Source organism: Suncus etruscus, chromosome 7 (assembly GCF_024139225.1).
Source record: "Suncus etruscus isolate mSunEtr1 chromosome 7, mSunEtr1.pri.cur, whole genome shotgun sequence".
Lineage (NCBI taxonomy): Eukaryota > Metazoa > Chordata > Mammalia > Eulipotyphla > Soricidae > Suncus > Suncus etruscus.
In genome coordinates, this window is record NC_064854.1 from 79,959,733 (window position 1) to 79,965,732 (window position 6,000).

At 38.2% G+C, this 6,000-nt stretch overlaps 1 non-coding gene across 1 annotated transcript; it reads left to right on the top strand.

Moving 5' to 3' along the window:
• Positions 1–1,392: 1,392 nt before the first annotated feature.
• On the top strand, positions 1,393–1,499 carry LOC126015056 (U6 spliceosomal RNA). Its single transcript, XR_007497959.1, has one exon. It is a non-coding gene; the product is annotated as a U6 spliceosomal RNA (small nuclear RNA).
• Positions 1,500–6,000: the final 4,501 nt, after the last annotated feature.

The window sequence follows — 6,000 nt, forward strand, 5'->3', positions numbered from 1 at the left end:
TGGATAATGGGGATCTAAATTTTATCATATTTATGGGTGCTTTTTTAAATTTTAGAACTGAGTGAAAAGTTGGGGGGGGGAATGAATGGTGTTAATATTTATGGCATGAAAGAGTTATGTCTTGTGAATCTGTGTATGTGAAATAGAAGACTTGTATTTAAGAAGTTTGGGGGTAGAATAATAAAGCAGATAGTATTCTTGCATGTACCCTATTCTGATTTGATTCCTATCTCCCTATATGGTCACACCAAGTCCCACCAGGAATGATTCCTGAGCACAGGGCCAGGAATTAGTGCTGAGCACAGTTAATGTAGCAAGAAAAATTAGAAGAAAAACCATAAGAGGAGAGAGAAGAGTGAATTCCATAAAGTTAAATAAAAATCAGGAATTATATACCCCAAGTTGGGGTGTGGGTAGTTCCAAAATAGAAAGAGCCTAAACTGACTTTTTCTGGTTTTTCTTTTTACTTTGTCTTTTGTTTCTTTGGCAGAATCATCTCATTGTTCTTTACCCACTGGTAGATGCATGTGACAGTGGAGAGTGTAATAGAGAATATTTTGCTTCTTATGTAGATTTCTTGACTGTGTTGGTGGTAGAATTCCATGGAGTCACATCCAGATAGTGAACTGTGTTTCTACTAGGAATTCTGGAATTTACCAGCATGCAACATGACCAATTTTATTTCTGTTTAATTCTCCCAAAAAATAAGACTATTCAAAGAATAAGACTATCCAAAGAATATGACTATTTGGAGTGTTGTTTAGAGAAAGGAGGATTATGATAACGAACTTCTGGAACAATTTACAAATCAAGAAGTTAAGTTAAAATTCTAAGTTAATAAGACTAATTTTTGTAAAGACATTTTAATGTCCTTGAATAAAACACTTCAGGAGAATTTTTTCTTCATGAGTGTCTTATAGCTCATGGTATTAACCATCTGACACATCAAGTTTGTAAGTGGATACATGTTGGTAATTAATAATTAATGTATATTCAGCTGAGGAATCTTTCAAATTTATTTCCATGCTTAGTGGATCTGTAACTGGAGATTGTTATGGAAGAAAATACTCTCTGTCCATTTGCCTGAAGTATAGTATGGGAAAATCAGCAGTACGTTTGATCAGCATTAGCAATATTTCTATAGATATAATTTTAGATTAAAATTATGAAAAATAATTTGAAAACACTCTTAGAAAGACAAGGAATAAAGTTCTTATTATATTCAGTAGTCAATCCACAAGATAAAAATACCCAGTTTTAAAAAAGTATTTCATTAATGGTGCATTTCTTTCATCCCTCAAAAAGAGATGCTATTCATTTTCACTACTCAGATAAAAACTGAAAAAAATTTAACAATGAAAGAGATAATATATAATTTAAGAGTGGAAACCTGTGCTCGCTTCGGCAGCACATATACTAAAATTGGAATGATACAGAGAAGATTAGCATGGCCCCTGCGCAAGGATGACACGCAAATTCGTGAAGCGTTCCATATTTAAAAAAAAAAAAAAGAGTGGAAACCCTTTTCTAAGCAAAAATCAAAATCCAGGGGATAAAGAATGGCTGCTTAATTATCATGCCAAAATGCAAAAATGGGTTGGAGCGATAGTACAGGGATTAAAGCACATGCCTTTTTGTTTGCAACTGAACCTAGTTTGAGTAAACCACAAGTACTCTTTCCTACCCCCACAGAAAATATTATATGGAAAAGGACATGATTCTCTTTGTAGCCATAAAGGTCAAATCACATTCAAAGTCTATGAATGGCTAATCTTATACAAAGGTAAAAATTGTAGCCATCCTTTAAAGTTTGACAAACCTAGCAAAGTCTGAAAATGCACAATCTTGATAAGAACATGAGAGAACAGACCCTCTTGCATTGATGCTGAGAGTAGAAACAGAAGCAGCCTCTCATTATTTAAAAAAACAACCTGGAAGAATTTTATCAAAGCTCTGCATGCACGCACCCTTTACCATAGAAAGGAACCCAACAAGGTTGTGTGGTATTCCAGAACACATTTCTAGGAAAATTAGTGTTTCTTTCACTAGACTCATGTTTTACCTGCCAAGTCCTATATATTAAAATTACAGGGACGCAGGACCATAGAGACAGCACAATAGGTAAGGCTTAGTTAAGCACAATTTTAGCTCTGATTGGATCCTTGAACACTACTGGAAGCAACCCAAGGAATGTAGAGCCAGAACCCTAAACACAGCTAAGAATGACTACCAAACCACAATAAAAACAAAAGCAATAATAACACTTTTTTTTTAATAATAAAATTGCAGTATGGAGGACAAATAGAAATCTCAAATAGACTAGGCTCCAGGTCAGACTGCTCAAGTTTTAAGTTTGTACCTGAAAAATACCATGATGTTGGCTGGGGATAAAATTTCCATGTAAAGAGAAGAGCCAATAGGCACATAGAGTAACATTTAAAACTTGCAGAAGTCCTCCTTTATGGGTTCAATATTTAAAGCTTCTTTTTCCTTTTTCCCCTTTCAGATCTCTTTCCTCACTCTTCCAGAATGACAGGGATTTCACTCCTGTGTGGGACCATTCTTTGTAAATTGAAGAATATATAAATTATATGTTGTGCAAGTATCCAAGTGCATTGCCATTTTGTATTCTCAGCAAGGGGGCCAGGCTTCCTGTGGACCCAGGCGAAATGAAGCCTGAATGCCAACAGTTCTGGAATTCTTAGACCTTCACATCTTGTCTCCCAGATACTGTCCCTTTAATCTCACATTTGTTTCATCCAAAGACAGACAGGCACTATGAACACTTGGGAAAAAGCCATGTAACTTCTATAGAACACAGTTGTTCTATAACATTAAGTCCTAGGTCCCTGAGGGCCCAAGGAAGTTCAATATGTATGTCACCGACTCTTCCTCAGCATTGCCTGTCCTTAGACCAGTGGTTCTCAAAAAGTGGGGTGCGCATCCCCTGGGGGCATGAGGTTCCATAAAAGGGGTCGCGTTTGACCTTGGCAAACACTGTCATAACAAGCTAAGCCCTGTCTTTATGTCTCTGTAAGTCTCTGGAGCTGAGAGTTGCTGTGTCCTGCTTCAAACCCCGCTTTGAAAAGCTATGCATTGCAAAATGTGCTCATTGTAGTCATTAATCCAGACATCACCTCTGATTAAAAATTCAGCTCAAACTATTTTATACATTTTTGTTTAGCATTCTTTTTAATAAAGATACTATTTACAGTCATGTGGGGTGGGGTGCAAAAATGTTTTCTTCTTCCTAGGGGGCATGACAGAAAATAATTGAGAAGCACTGCCTTAGACCATTGTAAAATTATTAATTCTATTTTTAATAGGTAACACATTTATGTGGTTCAAACTTTGAAAATATAAAAATAAATGTCAGTATAACAAGAAATATCAGTCCACTTTTCTCTATCCCATTGATGAGTTTCACTTAGTACTAAATGAGTGTCATTTAGTAAGACACCCTTTCAAGAGTGAATCCCTGAGCATAGAAACAGAAATAAGTAAGGTATGGCCTAAAACAAAAAATTTAAGAAAAGTCTTTCTCAGACTGAGGGGGTGTGTGAAAACCGGCTACCAGAGCGCCAGCAGAGCAGTGGCTCCTAATGACTGTGAAAGTGTGAGAAGTTTGCTCTTGCTGCGAGATTGATGACTGGGAGAGACTGAGAGGACTGTTGGCTTTGCATGTTTCTCTTGTCTCATATACTGTTTCGTGAAGCTCTCCTGAGAAGGCCAGCAAGGGCCCAGCAAAAACACTCTCTTAGAGGCTCCAGAAGTGCGTGGCCACTTTCAGCCATGCACTCTTTCTAACTAATGAACCCCACCATAACACGCAGAAAAAAATCACAAACAAGTGTGACAATGGGGAAACCTCACAGGCAAACACCATACACAGAAAATGAAGATGATAGCTCTGATGACCCAAAAAAATACCAATCATCTGATTAATGTCTCAGATAAGGAGCTTAGAATAGAAATATGAGGGATATTCATGGAAATTAAAAAAAAAAACAGCTCTAGCTGAACAGAACACAAAGCTAGAAATCAGAAAACTCCAAATTAAAATAACAGATCAGAAAAACATGATAGCTAAACTGAAAAACTCAATGGAAAACCTCTCCAACAGGATAACAGCAGCCAAGGACTGAATCAGTGAACTGGAAGTTGAAATACAAAACAACTCCGTACAGCAGAAGAGATTGGAAAAGAACCTTAAGGCAAATGATCAAACAATGGAAAAAGTAATCAAAGAATGTGAATTGATGAAAATAGAAGCCTTTGATAAACTCAAAGGAAAGAAAATAGTAATCATTGGGAACACTTCCAAACAGCTTTTATGAAGTCAACATCACCTTGATACCAAAACCAGACAGAGATGCTGCCAAAAAAGAAAATTATAGACCAATATCCCTGATGAACACAGATGCAAAGATCCTCAACAAAATCATGGCAAATAGGATTCATTCCTCATCAAGATCATTCACAATGGTCTTTCCTGAATACCTGAAGCTCTCCTCAAAGGCCAAGGGAGCACACTCCCCAAAAACTGCATCTGAAGCTTCCCAGCAAGTGAGTGAGTAAAGTCTGGCTGTGGGGGTCGCCAGGCAGAGAGCTAATCCCTCTGGCCTGCAAAAGCTCCGCCCTGCTGTGCCTTTGATGACTCTGAGGACTTCAAGGGAAATCTTTGCTGTGCCTGTCTGTCTGTCCTGAATACCTGACGCTCTCCTCAGAGGCCTAGGGAGCACACCCCAAAAATAACTGTCACCTAGCACCCCTTTGCTTCACGGCCGCACACTCTTTCAAACCAATGAACCTCACCACAACACACAGAAAAAATCACACTACAAGCTTGACAATGGGGAAACCTTGCAGGCAAACATCATACACAGAGAATGAAGACTATAGCTCAGATGACCTAAAAATTCCAAACATCTGATTAATCTCTAAGATAAGGAATTTAGAATAGAAATATGGAAGATGTTTGTAGAACTCAAAGAAAGCCATAGATCGATCTGAACAGAACACAAAGACAGAAATCAAAAAACTCCAAACTGAAATAACAGATCTGAAAAACACAGTCGCTCTACTGAAAAACTCAGTGGATGGCCTCTCCAGCAGGGTAACAGCAGCTGAGCACAGAATCAGAGTGCTGGAAGATGAGATGCAAAAAAAAACAAAAACAAAACAAACAAACAAAAAAAAAAAACCCCAAAAAAACAAAACTCAGGGGCCCGGCAGTGGCGCTAGAGGTAAGGTGCCTGCCTTGCCTGTGCTAGCCTAGGATGGACCACGGTTCGATCTCCTGGGGTCCCATATGGTCCCCCAAGCCAGGAGCGACTTCTGAGCGCATAGCCAGGAGTAACCCCTGAGTGTCACCGGGTGTGGCCCAAAAACCAAAAAAAAAAAAAAAAAAAAAAAAAGAGATGCAAAAAAACTCAACACAGCAGAAGAAATTGGAAAAGAAACTTAAGACAAACAATCAGGCGATGGAAAAAGTACTCAAGGAATGCAAACAGATGAAAATAGAAGTCTTTGATAAACTCAACAGAAACAACATAAGAATCATTGGAGTCCTAGAGGCCCAGGAAGAAATAACTGTCAAAGACATCATCAAAGAGATACTCCCAGAGTTAAAGACTACATGCAATCAAATCCTGCATGCCCAAAGAGTACCAGCTAAAAGAGACCCAAAGACCCAAGACACATCCTCATTATAATGACAAATCCCACGGATAGAGATAGAATACTGAAAGCAGCAAGATCAAAAAGGGAAATTACATTCAAAGGAGCATACCTAAGACTTACAGCGGACATATCACAAGAAACTCTCAAAGCCAGAAGACAGTAGTGGGATATTGTGACAAAACTGAATAAAATGAATGCCTAACCGAGAATACTGCACCCAGCTCGACTCACCTTCAGGTTTGAAGGAAGGATATATAGCTTCCTGGATAAACAACAGCTCAGAAACATCACAGATAATAAACCAGCCTTAAAGGAAAA